General features: G+C 40.6%; 1 non-coding gene across 1 annotated transcript; it reads left to right on the top strand.

Annotated features, from left to right (window-relative positions):
• Positions 1-3,774: 3,774 nt before the first annotated feature.
• Positions 3,775-3,836, top strand: LOC126944977 (U7 small nuclear RNA). Its single transcript, XR_007722255.1, has one exon. It is a non-coding gene; the product is annotated as a U7 small nuclear RNA (small nuclear RNA).
• The last annotated feature ends 17,952 nt before the right edge of the window (positions 3,837-21,788 follow it).

The raw sequence follows: 21,788 nt of genomic DNA, 5'->3' as shown, positions 1-21,788 counted from the left end.
AAGGTTCCAGAACAGTTCAGGGCAGGCTGTCACCAGACACACATCCATCCCTTCCTTTGTAACATTCAGTGGTGTCAGAGAAGACTTGATGATCTCACTCTTTCTATCACACCACCACCCTGGTTACCTGCTGCAATTTGACCCCGCCCTCATCATCTCAAAGACTTCTTCCTACTCCAGCCCCTCTTGCTCCTACTCCCTTCTTCAAGTCCAGCTCTTAAATTCATGCAGCACAGTGCCCTCATAAAAACATAATTGGCCTATCCCGGCAGCTTCTGGCCATTTGCCTGGTTACAGGGCTTTGGTCTGGAGGTTGTAGCCAGACAGCCTTGGAAAATGGGAACCAAAAAGAGACAAAAGCTGAGATTTTGGCCCACTTACCCCTGGTCCCTTGAACTGCAGTAACAATGACAACAGCATCAAGCAAACTGTATTGTTTTTGTGTGCAGTGACAACCTTACTGGCTGCCAGACAAGGTGACCAGAATTTTGAAAATTTTAACAGCAGGGCTGCTAGAGGCATACCTTGGGGATACTTCCAGTTCAGTTTCAGAACACTGCAGGAAAGTGAATATTGTAATAAAGTGAGTCACAAAAATTTTTGGTTTCCCAGTGTATATAAAAGTTATGTTTACATAATACTGTAGTATACTAACTGTGAAATAGCATCATGTCTAAAAAATAATATATATCCCTTAATTTTAAAATACTTTATTGCTAAAAAATGCTAATGACCATCTGAATCTTCAGTCAGTTGTAATCTTTTTTGGTGGAGGGTCTTGCCTTGATGTTGATGGCTGCTGAATGATCAGGGTGATGGTGGCTAAAGGATGGGATAACTGTGACAATTAATATGTTGTTAATAAAAATTTTTAATAAAAATAATACAGCAATTCGGTTTGCCAGATCAAATGACTCTCCCTTTCATGAAATATTTATCTGTAGCATGTGGTGTTGTTTGATAGCATTCTACCCTCAGTGCAACTTCTTTCAAAACTGGAGTCAGTTCTCTTAAACCCTAATGCTGCTTTATCACCTAAGTTTATGTAATATTCTAAAACCCTTGTTGTCATTGTACCAATGTTTCAATGTTTACAGCATCTTCACCAGGAGTAGATTCCATCTCAAGAAACCACTTGCTTTGCTCATCCATAGGGAGCAACTCCTCATCTCTTTACGTTTTTTTTTTTTTTTTAGATAGAGTCTCACTCTGTCACCCAGGCTGGAGTGCAGTGGTGTGATCTTAGCTCACAGCAACCTTGCCTCCCGGGTTCAAGCAATTCTCCTGCCTCAGCTTCCCGAGTAGCTGGGATTACAGGTGCCTGCCACCACACCCAGCTAATTTTTTTTTTTTTTTTTTTTTTTTGTATTTTTAGTAGAGATGGGGTTTCACCATGTTGGCCAGGCTGGATCTTGAACTCCTGACTTCGTGATCCGCCCGCCTCAGCCACCCAAAGTGCTGGGATTACAGGTGTGAGCAAGTTTTATCGTGAGATTGCAACAGTTTAGCCCCATCTTCAAGCTCCACTTATAATTCTATTTGTTTTGCTATGTTCACCACATCTATAATTACTTCCTCCACTGAAGTCTTGAGCCTCTCAAAGTCATCCGTGAGGGTTGGAGTCAGCTTCTTCCAAACTCCTGCTAATGTTCACATTTTGAACTCCTCCCATGAATCCTAAATGTTCTTAATGGCATCAAGAACGGTGAATCTCTATGAAATACTGTGCAGTCATAAAAAGGAACAAGGCCATGCTCTTCACAGGGGCATGGATGGAGCTGGAGGCCATTATCCTTAGCAAACTAACATAGGAACAGAAAACCAAACACTGGGCCGGCCGTAGTGGCTCACGCCTGTAATCTCAGCACTTTGGGAGGCCGAGGCAGACAGATCACAAGGTCAGGAGATCGAGACTATCCTGGCTAACACGGAGAAACCCCATCTCTACTAAAAATACAAAAAATTAGCCTGGCTTGGTGGCGGACGCCTGTAGTCCCAGCTACTCCGGAGGCTGAGGCAGGAGAATGGCGTGAACCCGGGAGGTGGAGCTTGCAGTGAGCCCAGATCGCGCCACTTGCACTCCAGGCTGGGTGACAGAGCAAGACTCTGTCTCAAAAAAAAAAAAAAAAAAAAAAAAAAGAAAAAGAAAAAAGCAAACACTTCATGCTCTCACTTATAAATGGGAGCTGAATGATGAGAACGCATGGGGGTATAACACACACTGGGGCCCGTTGGGGTTGGGGAGGGAGAGCATCAGGAAGAATAGCTAATGGATGCTGGGCTTAATACCTAGGTGATGGAATGATCTGTGCAGCAAACCACTGTGGCAAATGTTTACCTATGTAACAAATCTGCACATCCTGCTCATTACCCCAAACTTAAAATAAAAGTTGAAGATTTAAAAAAAAAAGAAGTGAGTAAGGAGCCCCCATGGCTGGCTAGATCCCTTCCAAACCTGTCAGAGGTAGCTCCTCAGAGATGCGCATGTACATTAGAGAGAAAAAGTATTCTTAAAATGACTCCATATGGTAATTAGCTATTTAAGGGTCATGCATATGGACTACGGGTCATGCATATGCACTACATATCATGCATATACTTAGAATTACAGGATAGAGGCAAAGCATAAGTGCACAAGGGCAAAAGTAATGAAGCAACCCACCTATCAGTCAAAAGGCAGACACTGGCTAGAAATTAGGCAGCTCAGGAAGAGAAGAGAAAAAAAGAAACATATAAAAAGATCCAGGCTACACAAGACTGGGTTGATCCCATTTCGCAGAGGTCAGTTCACAGTTCACTCTTCCCTTTGAGAGTGTAATACTGTGTGTGATACACTTTTGCTGCTTTGCTTTGGGAAAAAAAAAAAAAGAATGGCGAATGCTTTGGTTTTAATTTACTTTGTCCAAGTCCATCAAAGGAATCACTATGACAGCTACAACCTTATGAAGTGCATTTCTTAAATAATAAGACTTGCAAGTAAAACATACTTCGTGGTCTATGGGCTGCAGAATGGATGTTGTGTTAGTGGACATAAAAACAACATTAGGCCAGGCACGGTGGCTCATGCCTGTAATCCCAGCACTTTGGAAAGCTGAGGCAGATGGATCACCTGATGTCAGAGACCAGCCTGGCCAACACAGCGAAATGCTGTCTCTACTAAAAACACAAAAATTAGCCAGGTGTGGTAGCATGCACCTGTAATCCCAACTACTTGGGAGGCTGAGGCAAGAGGATTGCTTGAACTTGGAAGGTAGAGGTTGTAGTGGGCCGAGATTGTACCACTACACTCCTGCCTGGGCGACAGAGTGACTCTGTCTCAAAAAAAAAAAAAAAAAAAAAAAAAAAAAAAAAACAGCATTAATCTTCTTGTATATCTCCATCAGAACTCTTGGCTGACCAGGTGCATTGCCAATGGTCAGTAATATTTTGAAATAAATCTTTTTTCTTTTTAACTGTAGGTCTCAACAGTGGGCCTAAAATATTCATTAAACCATGCCATATAGATGTGCTATCATCTAGGCTTTGATGTTCCATTTCTAGAGCACAGGCAGAGTAGAATTAGCATAATTCTGAAGGGCTCTAGGACTTTCAGAATGGCAAATGGGCATTGACTTCAATTTAAAGTCACCAGCTGCATTAGCCTCTAACAAGAGAGTCAGCCTGTCCTTTGAAGCTGTGAAGCCAGGCATGGACTTTTCCTCTTTGGCTATGAAAATCCTAGATGGCATCTTCTTTCAATAGAAGACTTTTTTGCCTACATTGAAAATCTGTTGTTAGTGTTATAGCTCTTTTAGAATTTGTCTAGCAGGTTTTCTGGTTTTCATCCAAAAACCCCCATGGTTGGGGAGGGGGGCGTGGGGAAGAGGAAAATCTCTTTAGTGTAGCCATCTTCATCAATGACCTTAGCTAGATCTTCAGGATAACTTATTGCAGTTTTTACAATAGCACTTGCTACTTCACCTTTTCTGTCTTGGAAATGGCTTATTTCCTCTAACCTCATGAACTGCTAGCTTCAAACTTCTTCTGCAGCTTCCACACCTCTCTCAGCCGTCATGAAGAGAGTTAGGCCCTTGCTTTGGCTTAAGGGAATGTTGTGGCTGGTTTGATCTTCTACCCAGACCACTCAAACTTTGTCTATATCAGCAATTATGCTGTTTCTCTTTCTTATCATTCATGTGTTCACTGAAGTAGCACTTTTAATTTCCTTCAAGATCTTTTTCTTTGCATTCACAAGTTGGCTGCTAGGTGCAAGAGGCCTAGCTTTCAGCCTATCTCAGCTTTTGACATGCCTTTCTCACAAAGCTTAATCATTTATAGCTTTTGATTTAAAATGAGAGATGAGGCTGGGCACAGTAGTTCATGCCTGTAATCCCAGCACTGTAGGAGGGTGAAGCAGGTGGATCACTTGAGGTCAGGAGTTTGAGATCAGCCTGGCCAACATGGTGAAATCATCTCTACTAAAAATACAAAAATTAGCTGGGCATGGTGGCGGGTGCCAGTTACTCAGGAGGCTGAGGCAGGAGAATCACTTGAACTGGGGAGGTGGAGGTTGCAGTGAGCCAAGGTTGTGCCGCTGCACTCCAGCTTGGGTGACAGAGCGAGACTCAATAAATAAATAATAAAAAATAAAATGAGGGCTATGTGGCTCTTTCACTTGAATGCTTAGAGGCCATTGTAGGTTATTAACTGGCCTAATTTCAACACTGTTGTGTCTTAGGTAATAGGGAGGCCTGAGGAAAGGAAGAAAAGGAGGAAGTCAGTCAGTGGATCAGTCAGAACCCACCCAGCATTGACCAGTTAAGTTCACCATGTTATACAGGTGGGGTCTATGCTGCCCAAAACAATTACAACGGAAACACCAGAGATCATTGATCACAGATCATTGTAACAGATATAATAATAATGAACAAGTTTGAAATATTATAAGAATTGCCAAAATATGGCAGAGACATGAATTGAGCACATTGTTGGAAAAATGGTGCCAATAGAACCTGCTCAGTGCAGCATTGCCACAAACCTTTAATTTGTAAAGAAATGCAGTCTCTGTGAAGTGCAATACAATGAAGCACAAGAAAGTGGAGCACAATTAATATGGTGTGCCTGTGGGTTCTCACTTCATTTCACCTTCTCATCTGGGTTCAGGGCCCTCTTCTTTCACTGCACGTATCATTGTTGTGTTACAGATGAATAGGGCTGCATCCCACTCTGGATTTCAACTCCCTGAGGATCGGGATTGAGTTGCTTATAGCCCTCTTGCCAGAGATTAGCATTCTGTCTAGTAATTATGGATGTTCAGTTATGATATAGAGTGAATAGAATAATTAGGGAGTAACTGGAAGGAATCAAGTTTTAAATATAAGATGTCTGTTATACTGGCAATAAGGGAGATCATTTGCCAAAAAGGCTGGTGGAGTGGGAGTGGATGGGAAGGGGTGGTACCTATCTGGTATCCTTCAATTCAATCCGGAATTCCCTCCTCTGCTTACATGAAGACCAGTTTCAGGCATGCTGTTCTGATCCAAGAGTTAAAAGTACATTGTATGAAGATTTGAAAGATAAATGACTCCAACATGGATGCCCCTTGTCTATTTTTCTCGTCATTTCTATGAGAATGTCAAGTTACCTGGGAATCAACTCCTCTGGGCCCCCTATAACACCTAATGATTTTGAATAGCATCCTGTAGAATATTTATGTCTTGGAAAAATAGAGCGAACCAGCCTGGGCAACATGGCAAAACCCCGTCTCTACAAAAAATACAAAAATTAGCTGGGCATGATGGTGCACACCTGCAGTCCCAGCCACTCAAGAGGCTGAGGTGAGAGGATCGCTTGAACCCAAGAGTTTGAGGTTGCAGTGAGCCATGATCATACCACTGCATTCCAGTCTGGACAACAGAGCCAGATCCTTTCCCAAAATAAGAATAATACATAAAATAGAATAAATGTATTGCAATGATCTCAGCCTCATTAATAACATGTTCTAACCTAGTAGTTCCCAAACAGCTATCCTGGTTCCAACCCTGGCCTTATGAAGTCAAACTTTCTCTATGGTAGCAAGGAATTTACATTTTAAATCATTACGTGTTTCTAAAGAATACTTTGATTTAGAAACTACTTCTTTGATCAAAGTAATTTCTTAAACAAATAAAGGACCACTTATTTGGTTTGTGAATGTCCCCAGTGAACTTCTGCACTATTTTTTTTTTTTTTTTTTTTTTTTTTTTTTTGAGACGGAGTCTCGCTCTGTCGCCCAGGCTGGAGTGCAATCATTACGTGTTTTAGTGGCCGGATCTCAGCTCACTGCAAGCTCCGCCTCCTGGGTTCACGCCATTCTCCTGCCTCAGCCTCCCGAGTAGCTGGGATCACCTCGCCCGGCTAGTTTTTTGTATTTTTTTTAGTAAGACGGGGTTTCACCGTGTTAGCCAGGAGGTCTCGATCTCCTGACCTCGTGATCCGCCCGTCTCGGCCTCCCAAAGTGCTAGGATTACGGGCTTGAGCCACCGCGCCCGGCCTCTGCACTATTTTTAAAGACAATAAGTCACAGATGACAGGTAGAGTTAATAACTAATTAGTAACTACAGTTATTTTAAATGATAATTTTTTCTCTTATGTGGGCAATTACCAAATAAAATTCATTACTATTTAGCTGTATCTCTATTTATCCTGTCTAATAATAATGATCTATTAGTCTGTCTTTCAATAGTGCTTATTAGTGGGTAGGATATATATAGGTCAGTGTGTCGAACAAATTACCCTCAGAAGCAATTGTCAATTCTTTATGTTCTTGCTTAAGGAATTGTTGGATGTGACTGGATGGCGACTGAGGGAAGTGAAATAGAGGTTACAAAGGAGCTTCTTCAAGATTCCAGGAAATTCAGAAAGCAGGAGAGTACAGACTGTTTTGAAGTTGATTCTAACAAACCATTTGCCTGCAGTTGAAAGGCTTTGCTGTATTTTCGTGAGTAAATAACTGTGATTTGGAAAGGGAGACAGTAAAAAAGATTTTAAAATCTCCACCTTCAACGAGTTTTCTGTTTCTTCTGGGAGATAAGTTATGCAGTCATAATTTAAGGTAAAACACAGTGTGCTATAGCAGAAGTAAAACCAAAAGTGTTCTAAAAAGTTGAAATTAGCTTAGAACGATGCTAAAAAGACCAATGACGTGCCATCAGAGAGTAAAACACATTATGAAATTATAATAAATCAGTGTTTGTGGTATCGGTATGAAAATTAGATGGCTAGAACAGGAAGAGTCCATAAAGACCCAATTCTATACAACCATTTAAGAATAAAAGAGATAAATCAGTGGTGAAAGAACAGTTTATTCAACAGATAGTTATTAAAACATTACAAAGCAGATTTAGATAAAAATGAATTCGATTTTTCTGTCATATCATCACTAAGATCTAATTATTAAAAGTGATAATACCCAATGTTAGCAAGATTATAGTGAGATAAATCCTCTCTTATACAGCTACTGGAGATAAAAATTAGACTAACCTCTCTGGAAAGCATTTTGTAATATGAATTAATATATTTTAAAATATTCACAGTCTTTTGATTTAATAGTTCCACTTATATGCATATGCGTATGTATATATATACACATACACATATGTATGTATATCTATGTACATGTATGTGTACGCATACACACATATCCCTAAGATTGTGAAATTTCAGTTAAATTTATTTATAAAGTGGTCACTACAGTGTTATTTATGATGATAATAAAATTAGAAAATTAGTAGTTGATTAGGACAATTATTAAGTAAATTGTATTACTTCAACACAATGGAACAGAATATGTCTGTTAAAATTTATCTGTTGACAGCGTTTTTATTGATACGTTTGATAAAAAAGGTAGGATACTATCACCTCAATATTCAAAACACATAGAAAACCAACCAGCTGGAAATATATATTCCAAAATGTTCATCTTGCTGTTTTGGAATTATGGGATTATGGGTGTGCCCCTCCTCTTTCCAAATTTTCTGCAATCTACATTTTAGAGTAGTTTCTTGACATTCACAGGCGACATATCTGAAACAGTTGCTAATCCTCAATATGTGAATACTTTCACTTTCTCAGACTTTGGTTCTCTTTATTGCCATCATTAGCACTATCAGTTGGCTTTCTTCTCACACAGAATATTTTTGTTACATCCTTAAAGCTACTATATACTTGGCAATGAGAAGAGAATGACAGAGCCACATTGAGCTTGGGTTCTGGTCTCGCGGTTGGCTAGCAGTAATAGCATAGAGAGCAAATGCTTCCCTTTCTGAAAGTCCCCTTCCAAGGCACTCAATTAATAACAATAATAATAAAAAGAATTATTTGATATGGACAATTGACATTCTCTGATTCTAATATAAAGAATAAATATATGTGTCTTAGGAAAATGTTGCTATTTTTCTTGATCAAAGTTAACGGAATGTTGGCCAAGCAATCCCTACAAGCCAGATTGTATACTCTAAGCCCCTCCTATAGAGAAATGTGAAAGCCACTGCTCTGCGAGCCTCACTCATCAATAAGCCATTTTGGTTTTGCACCATCTGCAAAGTATTCATGATCAAATTCACATCAGAGCAAAATTACCAACTGCCATGTCATAGAACTTGGGGTTTTTTCTTGAGTAATTAAACTGAGGAACAATAAGTTTATTATGCCAAAGTCTATGTTAAAATTCAAGGTTAAGGGAGAGCAATGGAAAGAGAGAAAAAGGAAATTAATTTGATGTGGGGTGGTGTAAGTATGATTTTCCATAAGTATTCACAGGTGCAAATGTAATTTTCTTTATTTCTCTACAACTAAAAGTAGCTATATCCTCAGTCTTCCCCACCCCAGCCCCACAAATTCTTAATCTGATAACAAAACTTTCAAAATTATTAACTGAAGGTGGGTTAATAATACAAAGACTCTATCATGGCAATATTCTTTCTTCCTGTGGTAAATCTAAAAGGTTAGTTTTGTTTGATCCAAGTTGTTTCTGATTTTTTTTTTAAGTGGCACATGACTTAGGTGAAAGGGGAGCGAGTACAGTATGACTGGAGCATATGATATGTGGGTCAGTGTAAGAGGTAGTGTTTGATTTTAGTGGTAAGAAGGAGATAAGACTAGAAAGGTAGGTTGGAGTTAATCAGGATCCAAGTCAAAAAAAAAAAAAACACAAAACAGAAATATCTCTAGATATTTTAAACAGAAGGAATTTAATACAAGGAATTGGTTACTTGGGTAATGGAACGAGAGAGAGAGAGAGAGAAAGATTTAGAATAAAATGGGGGTGGAGTGGTTAGTAAACAACAGTTTAGTAACTCATGAAGCAACTACAATTCCTAGGTCTGGGAGACAAAAGGATGAACATGCTGTTACCAGAGTCCAGATGTGCAGAGAAGGGCTGTTTGGCTATGCTAGAACTCATGGCTGATGCTGCTACTACGGAGATAATGTGGGTTGCAGAAGGATACAGTCACTTGCAGAGGAAGTCTAGAAGCAGATAGGGAGGAGGAAGAATGGATTCTCCATCTTTTTATTTTCTACATCCTGCCAGTGTCCTCTGCGGTCAGAAAATAACACCACCACCAACGACAACAGTCAGTTGTCAAGGAATTCTCGGAAAAGTAGTATGTAGACTCTCAGGTTTAGAATTATAGAGCAGAACAGAGAAAAGTTGATGTGGGCTGAAATATTACAGGTCCAAACTGAGAAATGTCAGTAAGGAATTTGGACTTTTAGAGAGGTTGTAAGGACCTGTAGTAAGTTTAATTATGTGAATAAAGTATCAGGAAAGAAGTGGACTAGCTTTCTCAGTTTCACATCAAGGTACCCAATCCTATCCCACCCAGCCCACCAAGCTACTATGGGATTTCCTTTCTCTCTACACATGTGTATTAGAGTACATGCTTTTTCCTATCCACTCCCTTAACTTCTTCTAGGGCCAGAGAAGAAATTTAAGGACTAGAAATAAGACATTTTATAATGGTACCATTCATTGTTAGTGCATGTGAAGAATACTTGTAATGGAACCCAGAACAGGAAGAGGGGAAAATGCATCATTTTTAACATAATAATGGCCAGAGTTAGTATTTCACAGGAAATAAAATCATACAAAATCAACATACAAAAATCAGTAGCATTTCTATATGCCAGCAGTGAACAATCTGAAAAAAAAAATTTAAAAAGTAATCCCATTTACAATAACCACAAATAAAATTAAACACCTAGCAATCAACTTAACCAAATAAGTAAAAAATCTCTCTGTAATGAAAACTATAAAACACTAATGAAAGAAATTGAAGAGGGTCCCAAAAACTGGAAAGATATTCCATGTTCATGAAATGGAAGAGTCAATATTGCTAAAATGTCCATACCACCCAATCTACAGATTCAATGTAAACCAATGACATCCTTCACAGAAATAGAAAAAAAAATCCTATAATTTATATAAAACCACAAAAGACCTAGAATAACCAAAGCTATCCTAAGAACAAAGAACAAAACTGCAGTAGCTAACTTCAAATTATACAACAGAGCTATAGGAAATAAAACAGCATGGTATTGGCATAAAAACTGACACATAGACCAAAAACAAATCCACACACCTACAGTGAACTCATTTTCAACAAAGGTGCCAAAAACTACACTGGGGAAAAGATAGTCTCTTCAATAAATGGTGCTGGGAAAACTGGATATCCATATGCAGAAGAGTGAAACCAGATCCCTATCTTCTGACATATACAAACATCAAATTAAAATAGATTAAACACTTAAATCTCAGACCTGAAACTATGAAACTATGACAAGAAAACTTCAGGGAAAATCTCCAAGACATGGGGTCTGGGCAAAGATTTCTTGCTCACAACCACAGGCAACTAAAGCAAACATGGACAAATAAGATGACATCAAGTTAAAAAGCTTATGCATGGCAAAGGAAACAATTAACAAAGTCAAGAGACAACCCACAGAATGGGAGAAAATATTTGCAAATGACCCATCTGACAAGGGATTAATAACCAGGATATATAAAGAGCTCAAAGAACTCTATAGGAAAAAAAAATCTAATTATCCAATACAAAAATGGGCAAAATATTTGAATAGACATTACTCAGAAGAAGACATATAAATGGCAAACAGGCACACAAAAAGGTGCTCACCATCACTGATCATCAGAGAGATGCAAATCAAGGCAACAATGAGATATCATCTTGCCCCAGTTTAAATGGCTTACATGCAAAAGACAGGCAATAACATGCTGGCGAGGATGTGGAGAAAAGGGAAGCTTCCTACACTGTTGGTGGGAATGTATATTAATACAACCACTATGGAGAAAGGTTTGGAAGTTCCTCAAAAAAATGAAAAATAGATCTACCACATGATCCAGCAATCTCACTGCTGAGTATATAACCAAAAGAAAGCAAATCAGTATATCAAAGAGATATCTACACTGTTTGCAGCAGCACTGTTCACAATAGCCAAGATTTGGAAGCAACCTAAGTGTCCATCAACAGATGACTGGATAAAGAAAATGTGGTACATATATACAATGGAGTACTGTTAATCCGTAAAAAAGAATGAGATCCTGTCATCTGCAACAACATGGATGAAATTGGAGATCGTTACGTTAAGTGAAATAAGCCAGGCACAGAAAGACAAACATTGCATGTTCTCACTTCTTTATGGGATCTAAAAATCAAAACAATTGAATTCATGGACATAGAAAGTAGAAAGATGGTTACCAGAGGCTGGGAAGGGTAGCGAGGGGCTGGAGGTGGGGGGAAATGGGGATGGTTAATGGGCACACACACAAAAAAAGAATGAATAAGACCTACTATTTGACATCACAACAGGGCGATTGTAGTCAATAATAACTTAATTGGCACATTTTAACATAATGAAAAGAGTATAATTGGGTGGTGTGTAAAAAGAATAAATGCTTGAGGGGATGGATACCCCATTCTCCAGTATGTAATTATTACACATTCCATGCCTGTATCAAAACATCTTATATACCCCATAAATATAGACACCTACTATGTATACTATGTACCCACAAAAATTAAAAATTAAAAAATAGAAATAGGTTTGATGTTTTTTTTTTTTCTTCTTCTGCTTTTTTTTTTTTTTTTTTTTTTTTTTTGTGAGACAGAGCCTCACTCTCCCATCCAGGTTGGAGTGCGGTGGTATGATCATAGCCTTGAACACCTGGCTTCAAATGATCCTCCAGCCTCAGCCTCCAGTAGCTGGAACCACAGATGTGTACCATCTCACCTGGCTAACTTAAACAGTTTTTTTTTTTTTTTTTTTTGTAAAGATGGGGTCTTGTTTTGTTGCCCAGACTGGTTTCAAACTTCTGGCTTCAAGCAATCCTCCCTCTTTGGCCTCCCAAAGTGCTGGGATTACAGGTGTGAGACACTGCACCTGCCCCCACATCCTTGATGTTAGTAATATGAATTTCTCATATTGGTTAGATGGCATCATCTTCACAAAATAGAGGAATATTTGTAATTGCATATTGTGTTGGTTTTAGCTATTTCAGGAGAAAAACAGTTCCAACTTAGTGAAATTCCCACCGTTTTGCCATTATTCCTATGGATCACACTTGTAACATACTTGTTAACTTTGCCTGGAATTTTGTTACCAAAGTTCTGGGATTAGTTGAATCTCTTTTCCTTTGTCCCTGAAAGAGCAGGAAGTTATTTTTTTTTTTTTTTTTTTTTTTTTTTTTTGAGACGGAGTCTCGCTCTGTCGCCCAGGCTGGAGTGCAGTGGCCAGGTCTCAGCTCACTGCAAGCTCCGCCTCCCGGGTTCACGCCATTCTCCTGCCTCAGCCTCCAGAGTAGCTGGGACTACAGGCGCCCGCCACCTCGCCCGGCTAGTTTTTTTTTTTTTTGTATTTTTAGTAGAGACGGGGTTTCACCATGTTAGCCAGGATGGTCTCGATCTCCTGACCTAGTGATCCGCCCGTCTCGGCCTCCCAAAGTGCTGGGATTACAGGCTTGAGCCACCGCGCCCGGCCAAGAGCAGGAAGTTATTACAGTGCATCATCTTTTTGGCCCTTCTTCTGGTCTTCACCTATACTTTTATATGTTGGTTGTCATAAAAATGTGCTGTTTTTCATAAATTGCTTATCTTGGACTTATCTGGAAGGTCACAATTCTGGAATAGAACCAAGACTTTGGGCCTAAATATGAAAGTAGGAAGTAGACATAATCATATCCTCTCCATCCCGGGTCTCATTATCAAATTTCTTCAAATCACTTTATTATGAATAGCACCGGGTGCAAAATGCTTCTCTCTTAGCATGAGGTTTCTCTTCCAACCACCAAAGGAAGAGAGAGGGTTTCAAATCGTCTTACCACTCGTTATTATTATTATTTTGAAACGGAGTTTCACACTTGTTGCCCAGGCTGGAGTGCAATGGCGCGATCTGGCTCATCACAACCTCCGCCTCTCAGGTTCAAGCAATTCTCCTGCCTCAGCCTCCTGAGTAGCTGGGATTACAGGCATGCAACTCCACGCCCAGCTAATTTTTTGTAGTTTTAGTAGAGACTGGGTTTCTCCATGTTGGTCGGGCTGGTCTCAAATTCCCGAGATCAGGTGATCCACCTGCCTCGGCCTCCCAAAGTGCTGGGATTACAAGCATGAGCCACCTTGCCTGGCCCATATCTTTATATATATTAGAAAGATATGAGGGACAGGGAGGCAGGGAGGCAGGCAGGCAGGGAGGCAGGGAGGCAGGCAGGCAGGCAGCGTTTCATTCTCAAGAGACTGTTGACATACATCTCCCCCTTCGCAACTGCACAAAGAAACAGCAGGGCTATTGGATATGAAGGTTTGGTCACAGGTGGGGCAGTGATGGGGATAGGTTAGCTTAGAATAAGGGGACTACTCTTGCTCCCCTTAGAATATTAGCCTTGAGGGTGGAAATGATCCATTAAGCTGATGGATGCAGATAGTTATTCAAATGAAAAGATCAGGATCTTTCCTGGATCTCAAAGTAGCACCTTCTAAGCATAAGACCCCAAACTACAACACTCCTAGAAGAAAACATGGTGGAAAAATTTAATGACATTGAACTTGGCAATGAATTTCTTGGATATGACACCAAAAGTACAGGCAACACAATGAAAAAACAGACAAATGAACCTATAGCAAACTTAAGAACTTTCATGCATTAAAGAGCACAGGAGAGTGAAAATGTAATTTACAAGCCTGGTTATGGTGGCTTACACCTGTAATCTCAGCACTTTGGGAGGCCAAGCTAGGAAGATTGCTTGAGGCCAGGGGGTTGAGATGAGCCTGGGTAACATAGTGAGATCTTGTTTCTAAAAAACAATTTTTTTTATTTGCTAGGTGTGGTAGTGTGTGCCTGTGGTCCCAGCTACTTGGGAGGCTGAAGCAAAAGGATTGCTTGAACCCAGGGGTTCAAGGCTGCCGTGAGACATGATCATGCCACTGCATGCCAGCCTGAGTGACAGAGTGAGACCCAAACTTGAAAAAAAAAGTTTACAGAATAAAAGGAAATATTTGTTAATCATAGATTTAATGATGGTTAGCATCCGGAATATGTAAAGAGCTCCTACAATTACAAAAACATCAAATAAGCTGATCTTAAAATGAGCAAAAGTATGAATAGACATGTCTCCAAAGATCACATACAAATAGCCAATACACACATGAAAAGATGCTTGTCATCACCAATCATCAGAGATCCATTCTGCTTTCAAGTGAAATTGAAAACTGTGGAGGGGCCAGCTATTTTCTACAAGCTGAAGGTGACCTCTGCCATGTGGTTTCAAGTGGTTCTATACGGGCAAAATAATTAGCAGAACTGTTCCCTGTAGGTAGTTTTTTGGATCCAAACCAATATGTCTAGAAAACATTCCTAAAATTTTAAATCCATTTTGCTGAGACTATTTTCATTCTTCTAAGTTTTACTCTTTTATTAATCATCTCAAATTTTCAAACCAGATGGGACCTTTGAGCTATGGCCTCTGCATCCCATCTCGGTTAGTTGTCAACACTGAATTAGTTAGCAATATTTAATTGCTCGCCTGTGCCTCCCATCTGAATCAGTTGCCAGCATTTGGAAAGCACAGAATTTTTGCCACACACAAAACTTTCAAAATCTGCATTTCTGACTATTCTTGAAAAATTAGGCCTGTCAATGCAAAAACCGATCAGAAGTTATTTGGTGAGAAACTCTTTCGGACAATTCAGGTACTCCTCGGTTGGCAACGCTTGCTCCCCTGGTCATTCTGCTTATTTATGAGACCAGAAAAGCCTCTGGAAAGACAAGAGCACATTCCTGGGAGGCCATTTGGAGCATCACATTGTGGAGAGTCCTTAAATGGAAGTTTAGTTGTAATTCCAGCCATGGTGGGTTTAACACCAGAGTTGTGGGACAGATTATTTTTCTATGTCAGGTTTGAATTGACAAGCAATATACCACCAATTCAATGAGAATTTGACCATGAAGATCAAGACTAGTTATAATTTTGGAACAAAAGAATTATATCAGTTGGTCTCTGATTTGTTATTAAAAAACAAATAAATTCATGAAACACACAGCCTGAAAAGTCAGCAGGGACAAAGAAATAGCTTCAGCAACCTCAAAGAAGGTTATTTTTTAGGTAAACAATAATACTCTACAATATTTATTGAGTATTTACCATGTATTAAGCACTATTCTAAGTAATTTATGTGAATTTTCATATTATGTATGTACCTAGAACCTAATGAGGCACACACCATTATTGCTCTTCTTTTACAAATGAAGAAGCTCAGGCTCAGAGAGGTTAAGTAACTTGACCAAGATCACATGGCTACTAAGTGGTGGAGTTACAAGTTTGAGTATAGATTAGTTGAACTGCAGAGGCCACTATCACCCTCTAAACCATTCCCTACAGACTCATCACTTATTTTACAGTTCTACAGCCTTGCATGGTTTCTGAAATTATTTGGTGCTCTTAAACTCTCCCAATGCACTCCTGACATTAGCTCTGAGAATAAAAACAACTAGAACATGAATAATATGTGACTAATGTTCAATTCAGTGCTCAGTGAACATTAAGAATGTAGTGATCAGCACCAACCCCGAGACAAAACACATTAGCATGGCAGCATTGTGGAGCAGAGAACTTGGGTATTGTAAGCAATCTCTGCTCTGCACTTCCTAGCTGCAAGTCCTTAGGCAAGTCAGGCTCAGTTCCTACTTCTGCAAAACAGATAATAATATCTTACCTCCCAAAATCATTGTGAGGAATAAATGAGTGAACATCTACATACACCTGGTAGGCAATGGGCAGTCCAAAAATGTTAATGGCAACCTCTTGCACTGCCCTCCAGCAGTTAAAAATCGTAAGTTTGTTACTAACAAAGATATTTGGTGGCATGGATGTGGTTTTTGCTTGGATAACTGCCTCATGGCGCTCTGGAAGCAGTTGTCACTAAGTCTCAACCTGTTTCACATGAGTGTTTAAGGATGCCTTCTTTGTCTCCTACCAGTTTCTTCAGGTGCATTTCCAGAGGGTGGCAAGTAATAATCCTTAATCCCTCTATTTGAGGGGCAACACCTTGTCAAGGTGCATTGGACTTGACATGTGGAAACATGGAGAGAGATTAGAATCACTGAACTCTCTGTAAAACTATTGTCACTTCCCTCCTTAAGGAATAAGATCTTGTCTGATTTCGGGTTGAATTTTGTTTTGTTCATCTGCATTGGGAAAATTCACTGATGTACATCCTTCAATCTACTTAGGCCCCAGGCTACCTACAGATTAAACATGGAATTTTTCCCAAGGATATTATTTTGCTGGTAATTGTTTTTTAATTTTCCTGAAGGCCCAGCTCTGCAATTTTCTGTGTTTTTTCTTCCCTCACAAGGAATGATCAAGCTTAAAGTGAACAGTAATCTAACTGTTCATTTGTTCCAAATCTACTTTCCACTGAGTCTCATAAAATTATACCTGTAGAGTTAGAGAGGACCTTGTCCAAACATCTTCTTTCACTGAGGGAGACACAGAGATCCAGAGGTCCACTGACTCGTCTTTTATCACTCTGCTAAACTGATGGAGTCCAGACTAGGACCTGGTCTCTTGGCCTCAGGTCTGGGACTCTTTCCGTGTCACCCCTTACAAATAAAAGCTTTATTGATTAGGCTCTGCTAATGAAGAGGCTTCTAAAATAGCATATTGCTTCTGAGAGTGAAAATGAGTGGTTGACTTCTCATTATCTCCACCCATTACCACCTCCATCTCCCACCAAACTGCCATCATCTTCTAATTGGCCTTCCCGCATTCAATCTTGCCTTTCTACCTAATCTTTTCTCCACACAGCAGCCAGAGGGCCACATTAAAATATCAGCTAGATCATAGCACTGCTCAGTTGAAAACCCTGCAATGACTCCCTATTTGATTAAGAGGAAAAGCAAAAATTTTTACAATGACTGACAGTACCCCACATGTTTTCCTCCTAACCCCCTACATACATTTTGTCCCATATATCTTGTCCTTGCCACTCCTTGAACAACATGCTCCCAGTCTCACGGTCCGTGCGCTAGCTGTTTCCTCTGAAACTCCCATATTTGTATTGGCTCACTCCTTCACCTCCTATACACTTTCCTCAGATGTCACCTCTGTGGGGCCTACACTAACTACCCAATTTAAAGTTGCAAACCCTTCTCCAGTGCTACCCTGCTTTATTTTTCTCCATGATACTTATCACCACCTCAATTTACATACTCAGGCTTCCATAACAAAATACCCCAGACCAGATGGCTGGTGTGCAGTGGGGCAATCTCGGCTCACTGCAACCTCTGCCTCCCGGGTTCAAGCGATTCTCCTGCCTCAGCCTCCTGAGTAGCTGGGATTACAGGTGCATGCCACCATGCCTGGCTAATTTTTGTATTTTTAATAGAGACAGTGTTTCACCATGTTGGTCAGGCTGGTCTCAAACTCTTGACCTCATGATCCGCCTGCCTCGGCCTCCCAAAATGCTGGGATTACAGGCGTGAGCCACCATGCCCAGCCAACAACAGACATTTATCTTGTCACAGTTCTGGAGGCTGGAAGTCCATGATCAGCATGCCAACAAATTCCAGTTCTGGTGAGCACTTTCTTCCTGGCTTGTAGATGACTGTCTTCTGACTGTGTCCTCATGTGGGGCCTTTCCCCATGAGATAAGAGAGTGAGCAAACTTTCTGGTGTCTCCTATAAGAACACTTATTCTATCAGATCACAGACCCACCATTATGACCTCATTTCACATTAATGACCTCCTTAGCAGCCCCATCCAAAGACAGCCACACTGGGAATCAGGGCTTCAACATATGAATTTTGAGAGGGCACATTTAGTTTGTAACACTAGCTGACATTTTGTATTAGTTCCCTTTTCTTGTTTATCATCTGTCTTCTCTCACCAGAATGGGAACAGCAATTTTTTTCTGTTCTATGTACTGCCTACTGTAGTGCCTTGCATATAATAGGTGCTCAATAAATATTTGTGAAGGAATGAATGAAATACCTAGCCCTTACATGGTAGGCAGCCTCTAAAATGGCTCCAAATGATTTCTGGCTTCTGGTATTCAGACCCTTGTATAATCTCCTCCCCCCAAGTATGGGTTGGACTTAGCGATTTATGGTTCATACAAAGTGAAAAAAGTGATGGGATGTTACGAAGATTGGGTTATTGCACAAGGACTCTGACTTCCATATTTTTGCCCTTTCTTGCTGTCTCACTTGCTCCCTCTGATGGGAGCCAGCTGCCATGTTGTGAGCTACCCCATGGAAAGACCCTCATGGCAAGGAACTGAGAGAAGCTTCTAAATAACTTAATCTTGCCAACATCTGAGTGAGTTTGAAAGAGGATTTCCCCTTGGTCAAACTTTCAGATAAGACCATAGCCCCCATTGATGTAAATTGATTTCAGCTTTGTAAGAGTCTTTGAGGCACAGGCACTCAGCTAAGCCAGGCCCAGATTCCTGACCCAGAGAAACTATGAGATAATAAGTATTTGCTATTTTATGCTACAACATTTTGGGGTAAATATTTTATATAGTCATGTATAACTAATACACCTAATAACATAGGAACGATAACATTGGGGCAAAAATGTGAACATTTCCTCTTAGATCATTTGAAATTGGGCTGTTCTTAAAACTGGGGGACATTCAATTGTTATAGGCCAATACTGTGGCAATTCAAGTAGTTTCTTGATCTAAGACTATAGAGTAGCAGTCAGCAAATGACAGCCCACAGGCCAGCTGTCTGTTTCTATAACAATGGATTTATATTGGAACACAGACACACCCATTCATTTGCATATTTTCTATGGCTGCTTTGCAGAATTGAGTAGTGGTTGCAGAGACTGTCGGGCCAGCAAGCCTAAAGTTTTTACTATCTGTCCCTTTAAGAAAAAGTTTGCTGACCCCAGTTCCAGAGGCAAAAACTAACACCTCCACTCTTTGTGCTTTCTGAGGAGTCCACCGTTTGCTTTCTCTCCACAAACCTTCCTTAAAAGCCCAGTAAGTGGATCTGATAACTCTCACTTACCCATGCAAGCAAGATTGCCAAGTGGTTTAGGACAGTGGCCTTAAAATGTTTTTGACCATGATCCACAGTAAGAAATCAATGTTATCTCATTACTAAGGATACTATACACATCTATGTAATGAAAACAAATGTATCACAAACCAATACTTATTCTTTATGTCGGATGTCGTCTGATGTTCCTAATTTTTTCCATGTTATTAAAAAAAGTTATTTTCTCACAGAAAATTGATATCTCAAATAGGACTGCTGAATGGTTATGCTGGTCAGGGCTGAGGTGCGGTATCAGGCAGATCTGACTTCTAGTCTCAGCTCTGACTCTTGGAGCCGTGCAATCTTGGTCTGGGGCCCTAACCTCTCTGAGCCTCAGTGTTTGACTGGAAAATGGCAGTAATACCCAACCACAGTAAGGATGTCTTGTGAGGATGAACATGAGAGTGTGCATGTAAACTGCTTATGTGCTCAGCACACAGTAATACTTCCATAAAAATAGCAAAAGTAATAGGTGCTCTTGTCCTGAGTGCATATTAAATTGATTTCTGGTCCTTCCAAGTTGGGCAAAAGAAAGAGGCATCCCCCAAAGAACCACAGAGGACAAAGTCTACAGAATCATTGTTCCTTTTTTGAGATTCAGATATGAGTATGTTGGCAAACCAAAATCCTTGTATCAACTGGCATGGAATGTCTGTGGGCCTGTAAACAGCCACCCTGTGCCAAATAGGTTTAAGGAGGCTCCCTTCCTTTTATTCAATTCACAGCCATTACATTTGCCAATCCTTGAATTCCGAGGGAAGGTGAGACTTTAATTCAAAAAAGTTAACCATACTTAGACTATCTCAACTGGAAACAACATTTCTCCACACCCACAGTCTTTAGGGGAAGGAAAATTACTCTTACTCTCGTCTTACTCTCCGGAGTCTTTCACATATTTCTCCACAGTTTCTCAGTTTCTCCTAATCCTCTCAGGGCCTCTGAGTGCTGTTTATGTTTGCACTCTAACATCTATTTCTGTTCAGTGGAGAGCAGTTTCATGGCACTTTATGGGGGCAGGTGAAACTGGATAAAAATGAACCATGCCACAATCTGCCTTTGCCCCATTGCTGCCTTTCCCCCAGTCCTTTAAAAGCACCCAAAGGCTGGGTTTCAAGCCCCTGGGGGCTCTCCAAGGGAGCTTTGCTGCCCATCAATTTTCACTCTTAATTACAGAGACCATAAACCCCACCTAAAGTTCAAAGGGAAAGGCAGGAGAAAATCAGCTTTAGTGCCTTTGCTGCCAAACCCACTTCACACCCTCCTGTCATGACCAAACATCTTCTCTGGGGACTTTTGGAGCTGGTACAATAATAGCCGTGGGATCTCTGCTTTTTCAGCAATGGCTTCACAACCAGCCAGACCCCTCATCATGGTGACTTCTTATCCCTATGTCCGATCAAAGTCCCATCACAACCAGCCATTTCATTATCTCCAGCTCTAGTACAGAGAATGAACAGGTTTTTAGAAAGTGAATAGTTTCTGAAGAACTTCCAAACCCTGGTTGTGGGAACCTGAACAAGTAGCAAGGCAGTTGGGTGGTCCCTCTTGTGGACTGCTACTTGTATATTGGGACGTCTTCCTTCCTTTCCTGATACCTGATGGGACAGCTTCAAAGACTCCACAATTGGCTGAGCCCAGCGGCTCATGCCTGTAATCTTTTTTTTTTTTTTTTTTTTTTTTTGAGACGGAGTCTTGCTCTGTCGCCCAGGCTGGAGTGCAGTGGCTGGATCTCGGCTCACTGCAAACTCTGCCTCCCAGGTTTACGCCATTCTCCTGCCTCAGCCTCCTGAGTAGCTGGGACGACAGGCACCCGCCACCTTGCCCAGCTAGTTTTTTTTGTATTTTTTAGTAGAGACGGGGTTTCACCGTGTCAGCCAGGATGGTCTCGATCTCCTGACCTCGTGATCCACCCACCTCGGCCTCCCAAAGTGCTGGGATTACAGGCTTGAGCCACTGTGCCCAGCCTCATGCCTGTAATCTTAACATTTTTGGGAGGTTGTGGTGTGTAGATTGCTTGAGCCCAGGAATTCAAGACCAGCCTGGGCAACATAGGGAGACCTCATCTCTACAGAAAATTAAAAAAATTAACCCAGGGATGGTGGCCTGTGCCTGTAGTCCCAGCTACTGGGAAGGCTGAGGTGGGAGGATCACCTGAGCCTGAAAAGTCAAGGCTGCAGTGAGCCATAATGTGCCACTGCACTCCAACCAG

This window comes from Macaca thibetana, chromosome 1, assembly GCF_024542745.1.
Source record: "Macaca thibetana thibetana isolate TM-01 chromosome 1, ASM2454274v1, whole genome shotgun sequence".
Lineage (NCBI taxonomy): Eukaryota > Metazoa > Chordata > Mammalia > Primates > Cercopithecidae > Macaca > Macaca thibetana.
Note: the sequence above shows the minus strand (reverse complement) of the source record. Positions and strands in the feature narration are given on the sequence as shown.